Source organism: Halichoeres trimaculatus, unplaced genomic scaffold (assembly GCF_033239565.1).
Source record: "Halichoeres trimaculatus isolate MK-OKI-2021-1 unplaced genomic scaffold, fHalTri1.1 fHalTri1_scaffold_18, whole genome shotgun sequence".
Classification (NCBI taxonomy): Eukaryota; Metazoa; Chordata; class Actinopteri; order Labriformes; family Labridae; genus Halichoeres; species Halichoeres trimaculatus.
The window spans coordinates 14568140-14589043 of record NW_027437196.1 but is presented as its reverse complement, the minus strand read 5'-3'; the positions used below and the strand labels follow the sequence as shown (position 1 = coordinate 14589043).

The window sequence follows — 20904 nt, the reverse complement described above, 5'->3', positions numbered from 1 at the left end:
TTATTTTAGGCTGTATTCAGACCAGAAAAGTCCTTTGGTCCACTTGTTTGGTCCGGACCAAAAGCGGACTTTATTTTTTTCGTTTGGTGTGGTTCGTATACAGATTGTACTTTTTGCAAGTGGACTATATTCTGTTAACACATCCACGTGTGTGACGATCGGTGCTCTCATTGGACAGCACTGACAAAGGCGGCACACAGAATACAGACCTGGAAATGGATAAAACATGTGTTTGTGCTTTTATTAGAGCTGCAAAATAATTTTCAGTTTCAAGAGCATCTCCTTCAAAGCAGACGTAACAACACCGTTTCAAATTTTGGAACAGCGAAGACGAATGCGCGCAGCAAGGATACGCTATGCGCTGCGTGTCCTGACCCACAACATGCTAGCAACAGCGTGGCTAAACAGAAGACGGAGGATCAGGGATGAACCAAAGACGGTTAGGTTACGGTGGCTTTATAGGCCCAAAAGGCGCATGTACCCTGTAGTTAGTTCGGATGGACCTTGGTTTGTTTTCAGACCTGCACCAGAGAACCACGAACCGCACCAGAGTTCGTTTGGAAGCGGACCGAGATCACCTCAAAAAGTGGGTCTCGGTCCGGTTGTTTGGTCCGCACCAGGGTTCGTTTGTGTCTATTCACACCTGCATGAAAAGTCTGCACCAGCATGGGAAACAAACCCTGGTCCGTTTAAAGTGGACCAAACAGTCCAGGTCTGAATACACCTTTTGTTCTGAGCCAATCGCATCCTGGATGTTGTTTGAGGATCAGTGCGGCGTTCGTGTCAGCACACTGGGATGTTTTGCCACAAAAGTCTAAATCCTGGTGTCTCCTTTGTGATCATCTTTACATTCAAGTAGACATTTAAATACCTGTTAGTTCATTTGTTTGTGTTTCATTTTGTTTGCACAATGCTCAATTTCTACTGGTTTCATTAAAGTGGGGGTGTTTTGCTTTCCCATTTATGAAATGTGGCTATAAAGTAACAATCCTGGCCGTTTCAGTTGCAGATTTTCATACCTCTACATATTCATACGTAGATATCTTTGAATCTGTCTGTAAACTGCTCAAAACGGTGAATTCTAAATCTCTGTTTCCACCAAGCAGTCCAGTTTAGATCAGTACGGGTTAGCTCGGTTAAGCCTGGTCCTGTTTGTGTTTCTACAGCCAACCATGCCCCTATGTGGTAGGCGGCGTGTAAGCTGGATGCCAATGGTTGCATCAGTTAAATAACAGCGTTACGCCATAGCAGCGCAATGCAGTGCACCCCTCTAATAAATCCAACGAAGAAGAACGCAACACACCAAACCAAACTGCTGCAATGATGTCATCACATAAGGATCTCCAATATGGTTCATGATACATGAGAGCAGCAGTTCAAACACCAAGGTCTGCCCATAGTTCTGCCCCCAAAAGCTCTTTAGAGGCTTGGCCAATCAAAGCAAAGGGGGTTTGTGGAGCGGGAAACCTTAAAGAGACAGGAGCTGAAAAGAAGTATTCCAGACGTTTCAGACTGAGGTAAAATAGAGACTTTTTTTAGGTGTGAATCATGTAAAGCTACATCAGGGGTACCTGAGGGACAGTTTGAAACCTTAGAAAAAGCCACAAACTCCCTCTCGAAACTTTGAAGAATGGCTCAGGCTTTTCTTTTCAGTCAAACAGAATAGAATGTACTTTATTAAATCCTGAAGGGAAATATCAGTCACAGCAGCAATACAAGAAAGGTAACATGAAAAAATCCCAAGAATATAGAAATAGAAAAATATAATGCAGTCGTAGACGACAGCTTGGCCATAATGCTCCAGTCAGCCTCCACCTCCACAGGGTCCAGGACTGAGCTGGCCTTCCTCACCAGTCTAATCAGTCTCAGTCGTAGTCTCCTGTCTGCTCACAGCAGGTGAAAGTTAGATCTCACCCTGCCTTTATTCAAAAACTGACTTTCAGTGACGTCCAAAACAAATGTTGCACAGTTAATTTACACTGTTTTAAAAATAAACATATGTCTGTCTGGAAACATAAACTTCTAAACACGCAGCATTCAGACTCTCCTCTGCGGTATAAGTGAGGTGTTGAGTTTGGCTACAAACACAACCAGATTATCAATGGATGTTTACAGTAACCTAATTAAAACTGTCCATATCAACAGTGACTGACACTAAAATACCTGCGCACTGTTAATGTGGTTCATTACATAAATCTCTGATGTAGTTTTGATCTGCTCTCCTGCCTGTGTGTGTGGCTCTCCAGCTGTGTTGTGTGTTAAAGCTTCACAGTTCAACAACTCCCAAAGAGAAATCCAGTACAGCCACATTCCTGTAATGTTTGCTCTTGATCATTTTTTTTTTCTGGCGTCTTGTGATTTCTTTTTTTTCTTGAGCATGTATGACTTCTAGAGCGACTTCTAGCGATTTCTCTGTCTAACATTTGGCTTCGACATGCTCTAACACAGGGGTAGGCAACCTTTCTCATGACTTGTGCCACTTCAGAAAACACTAATGCCTAAACTGCGAATATGCATAATTTTAATGTATTATCTAATGTTATTTGTTAAATTTCTATGTAAGAACAATCGTGGTGTGCTCAATTTTTTGTGAAGTGTTAAATAGAATACAACACAATTGTTTTATTATTATTTCATTTTATTTATTTATTTTGTCCTCTGCCTCATTGTAATAATTATCTGCGTGCCAACATAAATAGCCTCATGTGCCAGCTGTGTCACCTGTGCTGTACGTTGCCTACCTCTGCTCTAACGTAGCATAACATCCGCTCCTCTGAATCTTAAAGTGAGGAGGCTGATTGTTTCTATCACTACAAATAGTGAAACCCTTGTTGTCATGAAGTTCTGTCTTCAGTGTGTGATGCACATATGCGCTGCACGTGTACGTGACGGCGCTCTGTCTTCAGAATAAGAGAGAGTGCAGGTGGAGACTGGGCCGATAATGCCTGTCATCGATTAATCAAAATCGTCCAAAATGTAGCCGATTATAAAAGATTTTGCTCCACAGAGATTCTGTCACTCCTGCTCCTGTGTGTCTGTGTGTTGGGCTGCACACTGCCCGAGTGCCCGCCCCCTCCATCCACCATTATGTAATTTAAGACTATAGAAAGACGTTTTAACGTTGTGTTAGTTGCTTTTTGTGAGATAAACAGAGATAAATGGTTCTGTTATTTCACAAGTCTACCATTATCTAATGTAAGACTATAATACGGCGTTTTAACGTTGTGTAAGTTGCTCATTGTGCGTTTACATTTTTTTTTTTCATACTTACTGTGTTTAAAGTTTGACTTATTTATTTATTATTGTGTTTACAGCTTGTTCTTATTTATCATTGGTTAACACTATAGTTCTTATGTTCACAGTTTTATAATTTAAGTTCCTTGTTTTTATTTTATAGTGTTCTGTATCTGTCTTGAATCATATGGATATTATAATAATTTGTGTTCATATACAGTATATATCCTGTGTATATCAATGAATTTATTATATATATCAGCCGATATATCGGATATCGGTCGATATTGGGGATGGGTACCTTTCACATTTGAAATGATACAGTACCAATGCCCGGTACCTGGCAATCGATACCAGTACTCAACTGTACCAATTTTCGGTACTTTTGTGTGTTAATGTGGTAAAAAATATCAATTTGTTTAATAATGAAATATATATATATATATATATATATATATATATATATATATATATATATATATATATATATATATATATATATATATATATATTTTTTTTTTTTTTTTCAATTTAACATATTTATTCTTCAATATGTTTTGATTGATTGTTTGATTGATTGATTTCGGTCAATTTAACAGTAGAAAAATAAAAAAAAATACAGAAGGTAGAAAAATACATACATATATGTAAACTTGGAATGCTGTGTTCATGTCCAGCATGGAAAATAGCCTACTCATCCACTCCCTCAAAGTCACAAGGATGCATTTAGGTACCTAAACATGGTACCCTTTGACTTAACATGAATCGGTACCCGGTACTTTTGTCAGAATTCGGTCGGTACCTAAAAAAAGTACCTGCTTCGGTACCCATCCCTAGTCGATATGTTGGATATTGGCCGATATATTGAATATCGGCTTTTTTTTTTTGCCCCTAGTATCGGCCTCGGCCCCAAAAATCCCATATCGGTCGGGCTGTAGAAGAGAGGGCAACTTTAAACCACAATGTCTCATAAAGCCCCTGAGAAAGAGGAAGCATTAAAACATATGCTGTCGCACGAACACGACCAAATGAAATTCTTACTTGCACACGCTGAAGAAATGGTCGCAGTCTGGAGCTCTTAAAACCTTGCTGTAGCCGTACAGCCTCCTTTAAAGGACTAATACCAATTGATTATTGGTTAGGACGAGGATCATGACCAAACCTTGGTGTGTTTGGAGCTAAAAGGCCAGGTGTTTTCATTAGGGGGGACATCAGCGGTGATTCTTATTGAATTGAAGGCCATTAGTAAGCCATTCAGGAGGCACCCAGTACAAGCTCCATTGGTGTTTACCCCCTCTGTGACCTGGCCATTATGGTCAGCTTTGGTCACTTTCTAGCACATGAACTGTCTACCCTTTGTCCTATCTGAACCTGATTAGCCGGCTCATTAGCATTGTTAGCCCAGCCTGGGTGACAAAGGCTCTCACTCAGAATGAGCCTGTTGCCAATGCTGAGAGAAAGACGGGATTACAACTACTTTCAAGACTTTAGTCAACAGTGCCGCCCCCCCCATGATCAAGCTGTTTAAACGAACACCAACTGTCTCAATGAGTGTGCAACGCTGAGAGGAAATCTGTCACTCAGATTATTGCGTGTTTCTATTGAGTTTCATTTCACACATTTTTGTTTCACTGACATCTGTCTGGTCGTGTTTTGATTTGTCACCAGCATCGAGCGTAATGTGAAGGTTTTTTTCACCGCATACTGAAGCTGTCCATCACCACTGGTGGTTTCAACGGGCTGCGGTCTGTGTAAAGGGAACGTGAACTTTTAACCCAGTGATCTTTGACCTCCTGTTAAATACCAACAGATGGTTGGACTGAGAGCGCGTTTGGCAAATGAGATACTGTCATGATCGCGTGTCAGGTTTCCGAGAAGGTGTGAGCTTGACCATGAATGTTTACATCCCTCGTGTGAATATCTCTGGCTTCCTTTTTGAAATTTTTCAAACTGTCTCCACCATACTCCACAAATAGCCTTATAGATTGTGTCATGCTTGTATTTAGGGTAGTACGTAATTCAACTGATGCAGCTAAAGCTTAGCTGTACTCTGGCAGCGCTGCATGTTTTTGTTTAGGTGCTGCTGTGTGTCATTCGGCACTTCTGGATGGGAAAGTCCTCCAGTGTGGAGCTTTTTTCCTGCAGAGATCTTCTGCTTCATTGTGTCTGCACGGTTCACACACTTCCATGCACACATATGTGTATGCACTCTTGTGGTGTGACTTGCCACTGGTCTTGGATCACACCACGAATGTCACAGCGGGTCCACACCCCTGATATCACAGGAAGCATTTGCATGGCTCAGCTGGTGAAACATGAGAGCGGGCCTTTTTTGGCCCTGGCTGACCCTCATGGGACTTTAAACTCACTTATAAGAAGTATTTGAATTGATGACACACAGCAGTCAGTGGAAGTGACAGATGCAAACTGGATGCTAGAGCACTGCTCATAAATTGACATTATTACCATTATCGTGCCAGCAACAGTCTGAATCATGTTTTACTGTTGTGCTGCTGATTGGTATCTCTGAGAGCAAATCAATATTAAGTTCTGGATTTTCTAACAAATTGCATTAGATTAATAAACAAAGAAAAGGCTCATCTCTTTCTAACAACTGACAAAAGATGCTTTTGATCAGCTCTGAAGCATTTGAAAATGATTGCTGTTGAAACAATCCAATGGGAGTGTTTTCACACTCTGCCTAATTCTGTCACTCAGTTTGCAGATCAAGAGCTGGACTGAGTCTGAGCATGTGACAGCATTAGCACTCAGAGGAAATTCCTCCAGAGGATGAGAACCAGAAGGCTGCAGGAAAAAGAAAAGAGGAAGGTGGAGTTAAGAAATCCAGGGTTGTGAAATTTCATTCGCGAGATCAGATTAATTGATGTAGAGTCTGTTCCACTTGGTTTCTAACGTGTGTGTACAGAAGCGGAGTTTTATCAGTATTTCGTGTCCCAGCTGAGGAATTTGTCCCAGTTTACTGACACATCAGACCGCGTGTGTTTGAGTGTGGCGTGCAGCTCTTCACAGCGCTGAATATCACCTTTCAAGGCTCCTAGCTTGTGCAGGGTTCAAAAGGGGAATCAGTTTACTCTCCAGTTATGTCAGCACATGACATCACGTGAGTGCATTCCTCAGCTGGCTCACTTGGCAGGTATTTGTGGAGAATTCACCCAGGCCAAGAGGGGGCTGCCTGGCTGCTTCTCACTCCTGCACGCAGCACAAGACCTTTTTTATTCCTTTCTTCTTTTTTTTTCATTTTTTAGAAAAGGCAAATAGCCCTGCAGAGTCCTCTATTTTGAGTTACAAGTTGCATTTTCTAATTATCCAAAAGGGAATATGGCTTAAAATTGAAACTTTTCTCCTGTCTAATTAATCATGATTAAACAGCTCACTGTGCTTTATGCTGTAATGGGCTTCAGGGTCCCAAAGGAGAAGAAAAGACCCTGTGGACGTTAAACTTGCAGCTCATTGCTTACTTTCTGCAAACACTAGAAAAGATGATTTGTGAGGTTGAATCAGACTAGCGAACACCTGAATAGGAGTGTGTTTGACAGAGATCTTTGAATTCATGCATTCAGAGTTTAAAATTTGGTGATTTGGTGATTGGTGATGGACTTCCCACACAAAGGAATTACTTTGTTTTGATTGTTTTCTGTAGACATGGCAGTGATTTCTCGGTAGGAGCGTACAGTCACTGGGTTTTTCTGCAAATCAGTGAAAGCACAGAAAACATTTTTTTAGTATTTTATCACGGGAGCTGTCCCTGTCCTCCGTCCATGACCTGTGTGTGAGGAGTGATAATGCTCGCATGTTGTACTTAAAAAATGTTGATCTGTATAAACCGTGTTAGGCTGTAAAAGCAACAAAATTATTGAATTGTAAAATCACACTTTAATTTGCGAGTAGCGTCCTTGAATGTTTTCCAGTATCTTCGGTTTTCATGTAACTATTGTCGAACAGTACATTGCAGCACTTTCTGCATTGTGCACTGTTCTGCCTTTTGTGATAAGAGTTGTGCTGATTCACTCAGTGCTGTACTGTACATCCCAATTTTGCTGTTTTTTTTTCCTGCAGGGAGACGTGGATGATGCTTAAAGGTTTCCTAGCATTGCCGTCCTGCAGCAATGGCCTGAGGGGCTCTCTGGACTGAAACCAAGGTGAGAAGCGTAGATGCAGCCAAATACCTTTTTTTTCCTTCTTCTTTTTTTTACATAACTGTAACGTAAGATGCTGCAAATAGACACTCCAGTTGAACACACAATAGCTAGTCACAGAGATGATGCAAACATCTTAGATAAAGCTGTTATATTAAGTAATTTCTTAAGTATTGTCCCTGACTCTTTGTGTGGCCATGAAAACAAACCCCACAGGTCTCCTCTTTTGGCATTTATCTCATTCTGCTCTATTTGCTGGAATAAGTGCCTCTGCATATTAGGTCATCAGGGCTTTTCAAAGATGACTCCTCTTATAAAAAACAAAAGAATGCACTCCAAGCCTTTTCTGCTGCTATCTGAGTTGTGACGAATTCGACTGAAAAGGTTTATCTACTGAAAGCTTTCTCTGCTATTTCTGCTTTTGAAAGTATACACATCCAGCTGCCCATAGTGTACTACACAGCACTCCCTGGTCCTCATTAATTTCCAGTTCTCCTGGTGTAGTAGGAGTGGATCCTTCAGGAATGCAGCAATGACTGTCAGTATCGGTGGCTGTATTCAAAGATGGGCAACATGTCTTCACCTCCCCCTGTTGTACAAAAGTGAAGCAAGAATATGTCAAACTCAAACACCTCCACAAACCAACACACACATTTAACTTACCACTTAAACAAGGTAATGATCTCTCAGGGTACTGCAGTCACGACATAAAGCTTCATGACTGAGTTGAAATGCCTGGTTATGGAAAGTCCAGTGACACCTTAAGGAGGCAGTCACACGAGGACATGACACAGAATCATCGTGACCGCTCCTTTTGATGGTCATTGTACACAATGGCAGTGGTGTTAGAGGGCTGTGTCGGACCAAAACAACCTAATAAGCTAAAGACGTAACTCAAGTCGTAGCCACTGTCACCTACCCTGCCAGTGCATGGCAGGTCCTGATTACTGTTTCATTTTTATGCTATCATGATGTTCTCTTTCTCAACCTTTCTTCTTAATCTTCTCTTCATTGTATGAACTATGCTATGACCTGCCTGGGACTACAGGAGAAAATTAGCTTAAAGGCTAGCTCAAGCAAATTCACATGGAAGCTGCTCTGAAATGGTCATTAAGGTGATCTGTCCCTTTAAGAAAATAAATACTCAGTTCTGTAGTATGAAGTACTGAATTACAACCAAACTTCTTCAAAAATACATTTTATTACATAAATAATAAGCATAAAATTACCTTAATAATTGAACTCATGTTTGAGAGAAATGCATTTTTTTATTCTGGTTTTAAATTTGACCATTGTTCCATCTGTTAACACGCAGAAAGTGGGTTTTTGATCTTTTGCAACATTCACTTTTGCTAAACAGCAGGAGACACTTTGGATGTTTTGGCTTTACTTTTTTGGAGCTGTAATGCAGTCCATTTGTTTTCATCCTCACAAGGGAGGTAACAATGGTAAAAACTCACAACACGATAAAATCACGATAACTCGACTTTTCATTTCAGACAATCACACATCCACAACCGTATTGAGACATCTTTCTTCATACATCCCTCATACTTAAATAACACCATGTTCCTAGTGCACAAACATCTTCAAAAATAACAGCTCAGGTACGAACTGATATGTGTAGGTCAAAATGGACCAACTGCTTTTCCACTTTGTCCACAGAGCCTGCACACTTTTTTATGGTTAGCTAATTTTTTCCCTCTCTATGAGCGTTCTTATGCTGAGTATGAGTCTAAGTCCAATATTTACATTTTCATAGGTCATAGAGTTCATGCAGCTCAAACATACTGAAAGTTGACTTTGGAAAATATGGTGGAGCTTTTTCAGTTTTTTGTAGATGAGTCATGTGAACAAAATACAGGAAAATGAATCCTAAAGCCAACTGACACACTTTGGAGACACCATTGCACAGAATCCCTTTTATTGATTGATTCATTTGATACTTATCATGGTTGTTTGGGGGCTTTGTACTTATTTAGCTTACAGTTTTTGTGCAGAGCACAATCAGGTGTCATGCTGGCTGGGATTCAGAAAGCACATTGTGTTCCTGAAAACAAATTATCTGAAATGGAAATATTGTAATACCAAAATCACATTAATTGACCCTGAATCAGATGTTTCACCAAGATCGGCTCAAAATGGCCCTTCATGTAAACACACCAAATAATCTGATTTCCACAGCGACATCTGAATCTCCCCTCAGGCGCTGCTTTCGGCCACAGATGAATTGTTGACTGCGCCGTTGCTGAGAAGCGCTTATTTGTACCAGTTAATCAATTTGGTTATCCCTCCACTCTTTGTCTCCCCTTTAGTCTCCTCTTCTAGCTTTTCTATGACAGCCAGAACTCAACGCTCTGTGCTTATTATATAGAAAGCCCTCCTCTTCCCATTCTGCGACATCCTGAAGTGACTGCCAGTGTTAAAGATTCATGAGCCTGATCAGCTTTCAGTAAATGGGGGGGTTTGCTCTTTGGAGCCATTACTGTGCAGTGATTCTGGAGTGGATGGGCTCTTGAAGGGGACTTGGAAGCAGGCACGGTGCAAACCCTTCTGCATACTCTGTGAATAGTAGTGTGTTAATGTGTTGTCAGACACTGTTATTTAAAAACAGGCCACAATACTGGTGGACACAACAATTGAGAATCAAGCTCTTTATCTTTCAACTCTTTTTTTTTTTTTTTTTACCTCAAGTTAAAAAAAGTGATTGATCAGCACTCGGTATCAAAGCCTTGCTTTTTTCTTAGCTGGCTTCTAAAAAATTTCAAGAGGAAGTATTATGCTATTATTTATATTTGAAACATGTCTTAGTAACAATGTTGGATGCAAACTTTCAAACCACTACACGTTCATGTATTGTAGAAAACCCTGAATTTGTCTATAAATCACTCGAAATGGATCGCTCCACAAAATTGTTAGCGATCTTCATCAGACTTGTTGAAGTGATGAGGTCATCATATAAAGATCTCATAGCAATTTTATGTGATGTTGGGGGCAGGCCTCAAACACCAAGGCCATAGCTTTGCCCCTGACAGGCCCCCACAGGGCCGACCAATCAGGGGGAAGGGGGTTTGTGGAGCAGGGAGCCTTAAAGAAACAGCAGTCGAAATGGTGTGTTACAGACACAGGCTGAAAAGTGTTTTTTTTTTTTTTTCTAAAAAAGCAGTGTGGAAAAAGTCAGGATTAGTCCCTTTAATCTTATATCTTGACTTTTTTGCAGTGGTTGAGGGATGTATCAGCGTTTCACTAAAACTAAAAAGGCTAAAAAGCCACTTGCAGCAAGCAGAGACATCAATGCTAATCAGTTAATGCTGATATCACGGATAAAGGGCTAGACAATTTATCTTACAAAAAAAAAAACTTGCACTTTTCCAGTTGATCCAGATCCAAAACCTAGAAAAACATGGCTGTTAAACTGTTCAGTCAGGATGTTGTCACTAGTTTCTGTCATTTATTTGTCCATCATTGTTCAAATATTGTGGAAAAAATCAAAAAGATATCTCTTCTGTTTTTCCAGGACTGTGATGTCTTAACTGGCGATATATGTTACAGAAATGAATCAAATTCTATGTAAAGATTCTGTGTTTTTCCCTGTGTTCAGCACAAAAAACAAAACTAGAAAATTAAGAGATTATACTCTCCCTTTACCTTAAATTGGAAACTAAACACCCTCAGACCTATAACTGTGTGTCTATGTGATTGTGTGTAGGCTCTCAGATAATGCAAAATGGTGCCCCAGCAGTGACATACACTGTATATATTTATGTAAATATGGTAGACATTGGGGTCTTTGAAGCATGTCATCCAGGGTCTGTTGCACACGCGTCATATATGTCTCTGTGAAAAAAGGCCCATGACCTATTTTCATTCCTTTGTCTCACCATCTTCCTTTGCCTCCTCTCCATTCTGATCCTCGGTTTTCTCTCCTGCCCCACTCCCTGTCAATGGTCTTGTTCCTCTCGATTTTCAGAATGACGCAGCCGTCACTCAAATCTTGTTAAATTCTCCCTAAGATTCTCCGTTTCCAATTCATACTGCTCTTAATCTCTTTCAATCCATCGTCACATCCATCCCTCAGTATCCCACTGCCCCTCCCCTGACCCTAACCTAATATCAGAACATCTGGTTCAAGGTAACAGCAGCTGTCAGCAGGTCCAGGGTGCTCTGCAGACCCCCACCCAAGTTGGGTTCAGCTGAAATGGATATTGTTTTTAAGTACGTGTTTGTCTTTAATACCTTCTGACATAGCTCCAACATGTTTCTGTGTGCTTTGGCTCTCTTAGCTCTTCTTCTCACCCTTGCAAATATTGAGATGTAAAATGAGAAGACATGAGTCCTTTGGGCCCCTCCCCCGTCATGATTTCCTCTTCAGTTTTAGGGGGGGAACAAATGGCCCGTGTTGCAGCCCTCCAGAAGCAGCTTTTATTGGTGCACTCTTGTTCTCTGATTCTCTCTGGGGGCCTGTTGTGCCAAGAAGCCGTGTGAGGACAGATTACACACCAGCAAGACATTGTTTGGTGCCCCACGGTGGTTTTGCACTTTCTGGAAGGGCCCTCATTATTACAGTGCTGGAGACTTCAAACACTTCTCCGATAGCTTTTCATGCAGTTTAATGCACAGTCATGCCCAGCGCGCTCTGAGCTCTGCATGCACTGGGTGTGTCTTCTTAATCAAAGCCCTGCTAACCCACATGATTACAGGAATGGCACACTGGCACATGCCCTCTCCCCTTGGCAATCAGACGCTGTTTTTTTTTTTCCTCTGTCTCTTTCCCTCTGCATCCCTTTTCCCCCCTCTATTATACTATGACCGGAATATGTGATTCAGTGTTTTTGAAGACCCCCCCTGCGGTGATGTGCTTGCTGCCTTGCACACTCTGCGTGGTTATGGCTGCTGAATTCAGTCTAAGATAAAGCATCTAGTAGTAGCAGTAAGCTTGGAAGGAAGAAATGTCAACGCTGTACAGTGCTTTCTTGTTTAAGGAATTTATCACAAGTTCTACAAATTAATTTGACATAGAGGAGATTCTGTTTTTAAGCTTCAGCTGACAGGGCTGAGATTGCCTGTACAAAAAATACAGCTCCCATTAAATTGCAGATACTGTTCAGTTTATAACACAGGCAGAGAGAGATAAGTTTGTAGCTCTGTGGAACTGGTCTGCATTATATTGACAAGTGTTTATAATGTTTTGCCAGGCCATCTACAAACATCTGATGGAAGGGGGGTTGGAAACACACTTCATGTCTTTGTAAATGACCTTGCAAATCCTTAAATAACTTGAAGTCTGCAGGAATTTTTGTTACTTGTTCATAAATAAAACATTCAAACTGGGCTCCTCCTCCTTGGCTCAGTGCCAGCGGCAGCGCACACCCACTGCCTCCGACCGTAACCACGTGAACACACTTACCCGCCCAGCAACCACCCGCAGCATCACGTTTCTACACGGGAGAGACTTGAGAGTTGTGCCTCTGACTTGGCATGTTAGCACAAGCTAATCATGGGTATTTGTCGCATACCAACTTGAATCGCTCTTCGTCCTTTGCTGCTCTTCAAGTGGGTTAAAGTTGAGCCAAGCTTACCCTCATGTAGAAGAAAGCTATATCTGTTTGGCATTTCATTTCACTTTGGTTGTGTCTTTCTTCCTCTGAGCTACGTCCACAATCGTAGCCGCTCTGATTAGCTTCTTAAAAAACATGCAAAGTCATTTGTGCGCTGGGTGCTCTGTTATTGGCCGATATAACCACGCTTACTCTCTGGCCAGAAATGTCAAGATACAAGCTGAGGAGGGGGGGTTTGAGGCAAACACAGACACTGACACATAGGGATGGGTACCGAAAAGATGACATAAAAGATGAATCAGGATGCACAGTGCCACCCCTTCTCTTGTTTGCACTGTGTTACTCACACATGCACCAAAGAATATTTTCACTACGACTATTAAACGTTTTGAGATGTTTTTTTTTTTTTTTTTTTTTTTTTGGGGGGGGGGGGGGGGGGGGGTGTTTAGTGGGTTAGTTTTTTCTTTCTAAGATAAAAGTCCAGAAACAAAACAGAAAATGAATTTCAGCATGAAGCAGTAAAAAGGCAAAATAAAAGTCATTTCTAATATTAGTTTTCCTCGAATGATCGTTCCTAACAGATTCCCTCTCCCCACAGCTTTTTTGGCTGTAAAACTGGAACAGTGCATGGTGTTGTTGTGATACCAAACAGACCTGAGAGTGTTTTTAATGTGAAAATTGGAAACTTGTGCAAATACCACCCTTTCGCTACCCTGACTTGCTCCAGACCCCTGTAGCAAACAGCTTCATACAGTCCTTTTTTTTAGAAACACTTAATGTGCCTGGGTAAAATTTCTCTGTATTATGTCATTCTGGCGCTCTTACAGGTATACTTAGGTGTGCTTCTGAGTTGTTTGTTGTGGTGTGACCCAGCATGTCACGTACAGGTTGTACCAGCTGAGTGTGACAGGAGACAACGTTGTCTTCTCCTCGCTCAGAGCAGCAGCAGCAGCAGCAGACCCTTGTTGTCTCTGCAGTCCTCCCCCTCCAGACTGCTTGGCTCCAACTCAGTCCTGTAGAGTCTGCTCCTGTGACACCTAAGACATAAGCAATGACACACACCTATGATCCCCCCGAAGTGCACCCAGAGCTTTCAAAGTCAATTGATTTTGCAAACTTTTGTCTTAATCTGTGTTTACTGCCTTCCCGGCTCTCCCTTACTGGATTTTTGTATCGTTATGCAAGTGTGATTTAGTCACTTTTTATGGCTCTTTTTACACATTTCTTAGCATATGAATGAGTCCCAGATGTAGGCACTCATACCAGTCTAATAAACACGACAAATCACTGGGAAATCATTAGTGTAGTGTTCCTGCAGCAGAAGTCGTGGTTGTAGCTTCATTTAGCTTGGTGAGTCAGCCTCACAGATAGACCGGGATGAAGATGAAAACCTTTAATGAAGTGTTGACTTCATGCTGGCAGGACAAACCTGTCTGCACACAAATATACAGTTATGTTTGCCGTCTTATAAGTACGTGTTTGTGTGAGCGAGGTGGGAAGAGGGGCAGAGCTTAGCTTGTTGTGTTTACTACACTTATGTAAGAGGAAACCTGAGCTCATCAAAACATCAAAGTATCAAAAAGACGACGTGGGGACTGTGTGCTCCAGTAAACCTCGTGACCCCTGCTTCATTTCCAGTCAGATCTGCTGTTTGTACTTTCCCAGTGATCATCAGCCTACCAGCATTTTGACAACAACAACAAGCAGTTAGCTGGAACTTTAGAAAGTGTGTTAAAAGTGTCCCCACTTTCCTATTTTTATAAGCTGGCTGATGTTTGACTTGTGTCCTTATTTTGTCAAAACCTGTGACTCTATCAGCTCAAGTTTCTCTGAATGTATAGAGGTTTTGACTGTTGGATTAAATAAACAGAAACAATTTTCAGGTTGGCTTTGAGACATTATTGTCCAAGCTACAGGAGCTGCTTTACTTTAGAAATGCATACTGTTAACTGTGGGCTTCACAAGTAACAGCTAACATATCAAAACTTCTTAATATTTACAACTCCAGCTCAGAGTGGCAGGTTAGATCTTAAATTTAGCTTAAAACTGTCTAGTTGTGGATAACTTTGACTGAAATTAGTATTTATGAGGTAGATTTTCATGTCTGATTGGCCATCATACCCTATTCAGTCACTTGTGTGCTCTCCTATACCTGATCCTGTATTTCAGGCTATAATCAACAGTATCTAACTATCTAACAATAAATGTAAAACTTTTGGTCACCACTATTCAAATACATTGTGCAAAAGACAGCAAAGTGTGGGAAAAATGCATGGCTTATATTTGAGTTGAAAGTGAAAGTACTTTCCGTGATACCTGTGATGTTTGTAAAAAAGGAAGTTAAAAGACTGTTACTTACATAATGTCACCATTTCTTAAAAGGAGCCAGAAACAGAGGTACCTGGAGCTGTTGGTCTGTGACATTCAACTTTAAAGTCTCCTTCAGTCCAAGAGCACAAAGCTATTTTCATAATGTAGTGCAGCCACATCACACTGCTGCCTGTGACTGACATACGGTGGCTCATGGTGACTGATGGACCATATGTCTCAACTTGCACTGCTAATGCTCCAAATGAGCTGACAGCTTGACAAACTGCAAATTTAGTTGATGCCTTCCAGAATCTGTCAGTCAGTCCTATACGTAATGAGGTTAAGTTCCCCCCTTTTCTATATTTATCTTCATAAAAAACATCTGCTATGAATTTTTCTGTGCCTGTATGCTAGCTAATGCTAAAGCTAAATCAGTCTTGAGTTGATGCTACAACAAAAAATAGACTGTTTTTAAACACTGAATGTGGTCACTATATAACACTTCATACTTTATTCTACTGTGTGGTTTGCAGTGAACCAAGTGAGGCTATAAAAATTCATCCCTTTTAGCTTAAACAAACATTTTTCAGCCACAGGTTAATGTGGTCTAAATAAGGTCTAAAGTACTTTAATTAACCCTGGTCTTAAAAACACGTGAGCTTGAAGGAAGTATAATCGCTGTAAAGAACTCTGTAGTTTTCCCAGAGTTGAGTTGTGTTATCTTAATGTCTTTGAAATCTCAGTTGGATCACTTGAGGCTTGTGGTTGCCACTGGGTTTCCTTTTAAAATGAATAAATAAATCAATTTTAATGGGTGAGGATGTTTTTTATATAGTTTTTTCAAAAACAAATTCTGAGTGAGTGTGTTGTATGGTAATTAGTCATCATGAGGTCCTACCTGTATCACAGTCATAAATGTGTCTTTCTCAGCACTGACAACTCATTATTCTTCATAAACATCTCTTTAATGATGTCTGACTGTGTGTGTGGTTGAAAGTAAATAGTATATTATAGGGGTTTTCTTTTTTGGTATTTTTATTTTTCAGAAAGTGAGACAACACTATGAAAATCAACTTCCATACACTGCAGACCAAAACTCTAAGGGACCAAACAACAACAGCATGAATACATTGACAATAAACAAGCCACATACATAGTAAAACAAGTATTATAACAACAGAAACAGAATACATGATAAAATAAAAAGAAAAGAAGAGTAAGGGCAAAAATTAAGACTACAAGTGCTCCTCACTCTCAAATTAGACATTTTGCAAAATTTCTCGAACAGGACTTGAATGTTACCAACCATGGCTAACCTTAGACAAGCTAATTGTCGCTAGCTGCTTAGCCACTTGGTGAATTCATTCAGTTCAACTCTTCTTTCATTTTGATTGTGAGATTTTCCACAGGACACATTGTGTTTCCTTGTGACGAGTTGGTCCTCCATGTCTGTCTCACGTTAAACTTAAACTCTCGTAACCATCGCTGTTTGTTATACCTCCTCCTTCAATCAGCTTGCCTCCTGATTGGCTATTGGAAAGTTTCAACATATCTGATCTAGAAAATATAACATGTTTCATTTTCATAATTTCAAATTCGCATTGATGATCTTCGGACAGATTGCGGCAAAAATCACTGTTAATGTCATTTATACCACTAGAAAATCAGTCAAGAAATTCTTTAAAATCCTAAAAATGTCTGGCCTTTGCTGATTTTTTTTACTAGGTGTGTGTAAATATGAAAGGTGAATAAATACTCTTCATTTGTAACTGTGTGTTTACATACTTCATGTCACCCCTGCTCGAGTCAGGGCCCCTGGTTTGGCCACCCCCAGGAAAACCTGAGCACATTCCTGCTAATCCCAAAAACAGAAGCCACATGCTTTCATCCACTTAGCTCCAAACTCCTTTGGTCTGCTAAAGCCTCAGCTAGTGAGAGTAACTTTCCCCTAGTGGCGGATGTTGTGAATAACTCAGTGACACAGCTCTTTACAGGAAGTGCTAACACCAGTGCCCAGCTGTTTATAGCTTCACACAGATCCAGGGTGTTCTCTAGGATTACAAATCCTTCCCAAGTCTGCCCATGCTAAGATTGGACCCCCCCAGCAACAAAACCTCCCCGCTGGTCGAGCTGTCTGGCTGTCTGTGCTGGTGTCATTGAGACGTGCCCGCTGCTTCCAGTCTCTCTTATTTGTCTCAAACTGACCCATCATTACTGGCATGTCAAGGAGACAAAGGCAACCAATCACATGCGGCCCGGCGAGACAAGTGAAGACCAATCAGGTCTGGAATCCCCATGGTAACTTGTGCTGGCACAACCAATCAGGACAGAGTGCCTCTTGGCTTTGAGAGTTTAATGTCCTGTTTCTGTTATCGTTAATAAAAGCGCGTAACCTCTGCTATAAAGACTGTTATCATTTAGGTGGACACCACGGTGTCACGGTGTAAAGACGCCCTGATCACATTCAGATGAGGCTAATGCAAGGACACATGAGTGACATTTGTGTTAATTTCCTGTCTGAACACTGTAAAGGCCAGAAGCACTCATATTACTTGTCAACAGAGCATTAGAAACAGGTTTTACCCTTCAAACTCTCCTCTGTTCCTCCAGCCAATCACCTCGCTTTGACTTCTCCCATGTAAGCGCAGACCCTACCATTAGCTTAAAGTAGGTCACTTCAGGCCAGGAGGGAGCCAGACTCAAGTTTGCATGGTCACCAGCTCCCTTTTTTAGTTTAGCATGCCTCTGCTAAGCTATGCTCTCTGCTCTACATTGTGCTGTGCTGTACTCTGCTCTCAGCCTTATGTAATGGCTGAGCTGTGTGTGTCACTGCCGTTTCCATGGCAAGAGTGGCTCGCAGTGTCTCACAACAAATTATACCATGATCTTGTGCATAGCACTCGGTAAAAACTTTCTTTTTCTCTCAGTTTCTGTCTTTTCGACCAAGAAGAAATAACTCCCATGCATATATTTTTAAAATCTCACTATCTTTCTGCAAGTTTCCCATCTTCTATGCAGCATACTTTGTCTAGTGTCGAACTCCAAGTCCATTAGCCACCATCAGATTTTGGTGCAGAAGATGGTGCTAATTAATAAGGCATTACTCTGATCAATAATTGATAGTCGTTCATTTAGTGGCATGAAGTTCAGCCTGCGCTGAGTTGCAGAGGGGGAAGAGGAGGGAATGAGAGAGCGTGGATGCTCAACATATGAAGGCAGATGGTTTACAGAGTCTCAAAGAGCTCCTCTTGTTTTGAATGGATGTGCAGGCCAATCATGTCTGCTGAAGCTGATACAGAACATGCAAGGTTTGGTAATTGCATCAATTGCATGCCCTATTATATTTAAAGCTGCATGATATGGTAACACATGTCTTGATATTTTTAGCTATTTCGGGACACACATTATACATCTCGATATTCTGATTTCTCCTCTAAATCACTACATAACTTTTCAATTCAACCCTTAGATGCATAAAATGACACCAGTATAACGGTTCAAGCAGACCCTTCAGTTGGATATTTTAAAATTTGCATTTGCAAACCCCAAACCCACGACTGACGAGATTTGCAAGCAACTTTTGTCCCTCCTCTTCTAATGCAAAAACATGCATGCGCAGGAGTTTTCTGGGTGGGCTAGGGGGTTGTGCTGCTTGCTGTGACAGGAGCACCAGCAAATAGGGAAGAAAGTGAAACTCAGAAGTAGAGCTGTCCCAGATGGTTATTTCTCCACTTAATCTAGCGACAGGGTGTCCGCGGGGTCCTTAAAAAGTATTAAAAGTTGATGGATCAATTGTAGGAAAATTAAGGCCCTTAAAAAGTATTAAAAATCCTTAATTATGGTTTTAAGAGGTATTGAATTTTATTGGTGTTCAAGCTTTGACTCCAACAGTATCCATGAATATTTCTTTTCCTCCTTGCAACTGTTCCCTGATTGTGCCGTTAAGCATTCGGTCATTGAAGTTGTCAGCTATTGGAGCTTGGCAAAATGGAGGTTTCAGACAATGAACCATGCAAGTCCATCTAAATTGCCTTGGAGCTGCCTGCTTACATGTCATCAATGACATGCCTATGGTGGACACAAGAAGCTGATGGAAAGCAAATCACACTGTCTCAGTCACATTTCTCAAATTTTGATAATGATGAAATAATTTCTTGTTTTTCAACTAGTTGGCCTTGAATAATTGCTGTCACTTGCTGTATGGGAACATGAATGGTAGTGCCAATAGAATAGAATAGAATAGAACTTTATTGTCATTGTAACAAGTACAACTAAATTGAAGTCACAGTAGCAATCAAGAAAACAAAAGTAAGAAAGTGTATAGAAAGTGCAAAAAGGTCCATAAGAAAATAGATGATGACAGCTTGTCCATCATTCTCCAGTTCAGCCAGCCTCCACCTCTACAGGGTCCAGGACTGAGCTTCTTCAGTCATGCTCCATCTCTGTCTCCTGGATCCTGTCCACTCACAGCAGGTGAAGCTCTTCCAGTATGGCGTTGGTGTCTGATGTTAGCTCCATTAACCATGTCTGTGAATAGCATGATGCTACTCTGCCTTCTGGTTTTCCCTCTGTTGCTGGGTTAGTACAGCTAGCTCTTCCATCTTATTGGAGATAGATCTTACGTTCCCAATAACAATGGATAGCCAACAGGGTTTCATTTATTTTTTCAAGCTTTATTCCTTCACAGCTTACCTCATTTCTGTTTAAATTCACACCACAACTGCTAAGAATGGGTTGCTGCCAACAGCTTAAAATTGCTATGAGGTCTTAAAACTTTTTGAAAGGTTTTTTAAAAAGTTTCGAAAAGGTTAATAATTTAACAATTATTTAGCAGTATATAATTAGTGTAACTATTCAGGCAATAAGGACGTCACATTCTACTTATCATGAAAGAAACTCTGGACTATGTTGTAGCTGCAGCTAATGATATTTTTTCATGTTGAATAATCTATATTTTATTTAGTGTTTTAACCTTAGTTGGACTGACTTTTACATCGGTGGCTTTGGAGTGCACACCTGTAAAATTTAACCTGTGTGAATCAAACCGTTGAGATGCACGTTGACATTATTTCTCCTTCCTTTAAATGTCAAATAATTAAAACAGATGACTCAGCAAATTACATGATAAATAAAATGACTTAAAATAGTATTGTACGAACAAGAATCAATTTTTGTGGTCCATCAGATTAATGTTTAACACCAACATAAGTTCATCAGTTATTGTAGGTTGTTTAAAAGATGAAGTGGTAGATAACTAAAAAAAATTTAACAAAAATCAGCGCAGTATTAATCCTTTAGACCACATGTATTGAATGTATTGCATCACATCTCGTTTAAGTTGATGTAGCTTTCATTAGATTAATGTAATATAGTAAGCTCCCTCATAGATGTAAAGGGATAGAAAGTGATGCTAGCATTAGATGGGAACACTGAAACAAGTTCTCTTTTCTCTTGAACCTCAAAGAAAGATCAAGTCGAATCGTTATCCAACATTCCTAGATTTTCAAACTAATTATGAAAAAACTATCTTTAGTGTTTTCTCAGCATTGATGTTTCAAAGTGCAGATAAATTGCATCAGTGTGTTTCTGTGTTGTTTTTCTGAGAAAGCTCCTGATGTCCCTGCTCAAACTCACTCTTTCCAGGA

General features: G+C 40.6%; 1 protein-coding gene across 4 annotated transcripts in view; it reads left to right on the top strand.

The window, feature by feature from the left end:
- ncoa2 (nuclear receptor coactivator 2) overlaps positions 1 to 20904 on the top strand; it is an 80130-nt gene that overhangs the window by 16742 nt on the left and 42484 nt on the right. For all 4 annotated transcript variants that reach the window (XM_074693060.1, XM_074693061.1, XM_074693058.1 and 1 more), the window contains exon 2: positions 7312 to 7394. The gene's annotated coding sequence lies outside the window, so the exon portion shown is untranslated. The remainder of the gene's footprint in view (positions 1 to 7311; positions 7395 to 20904) is intronic.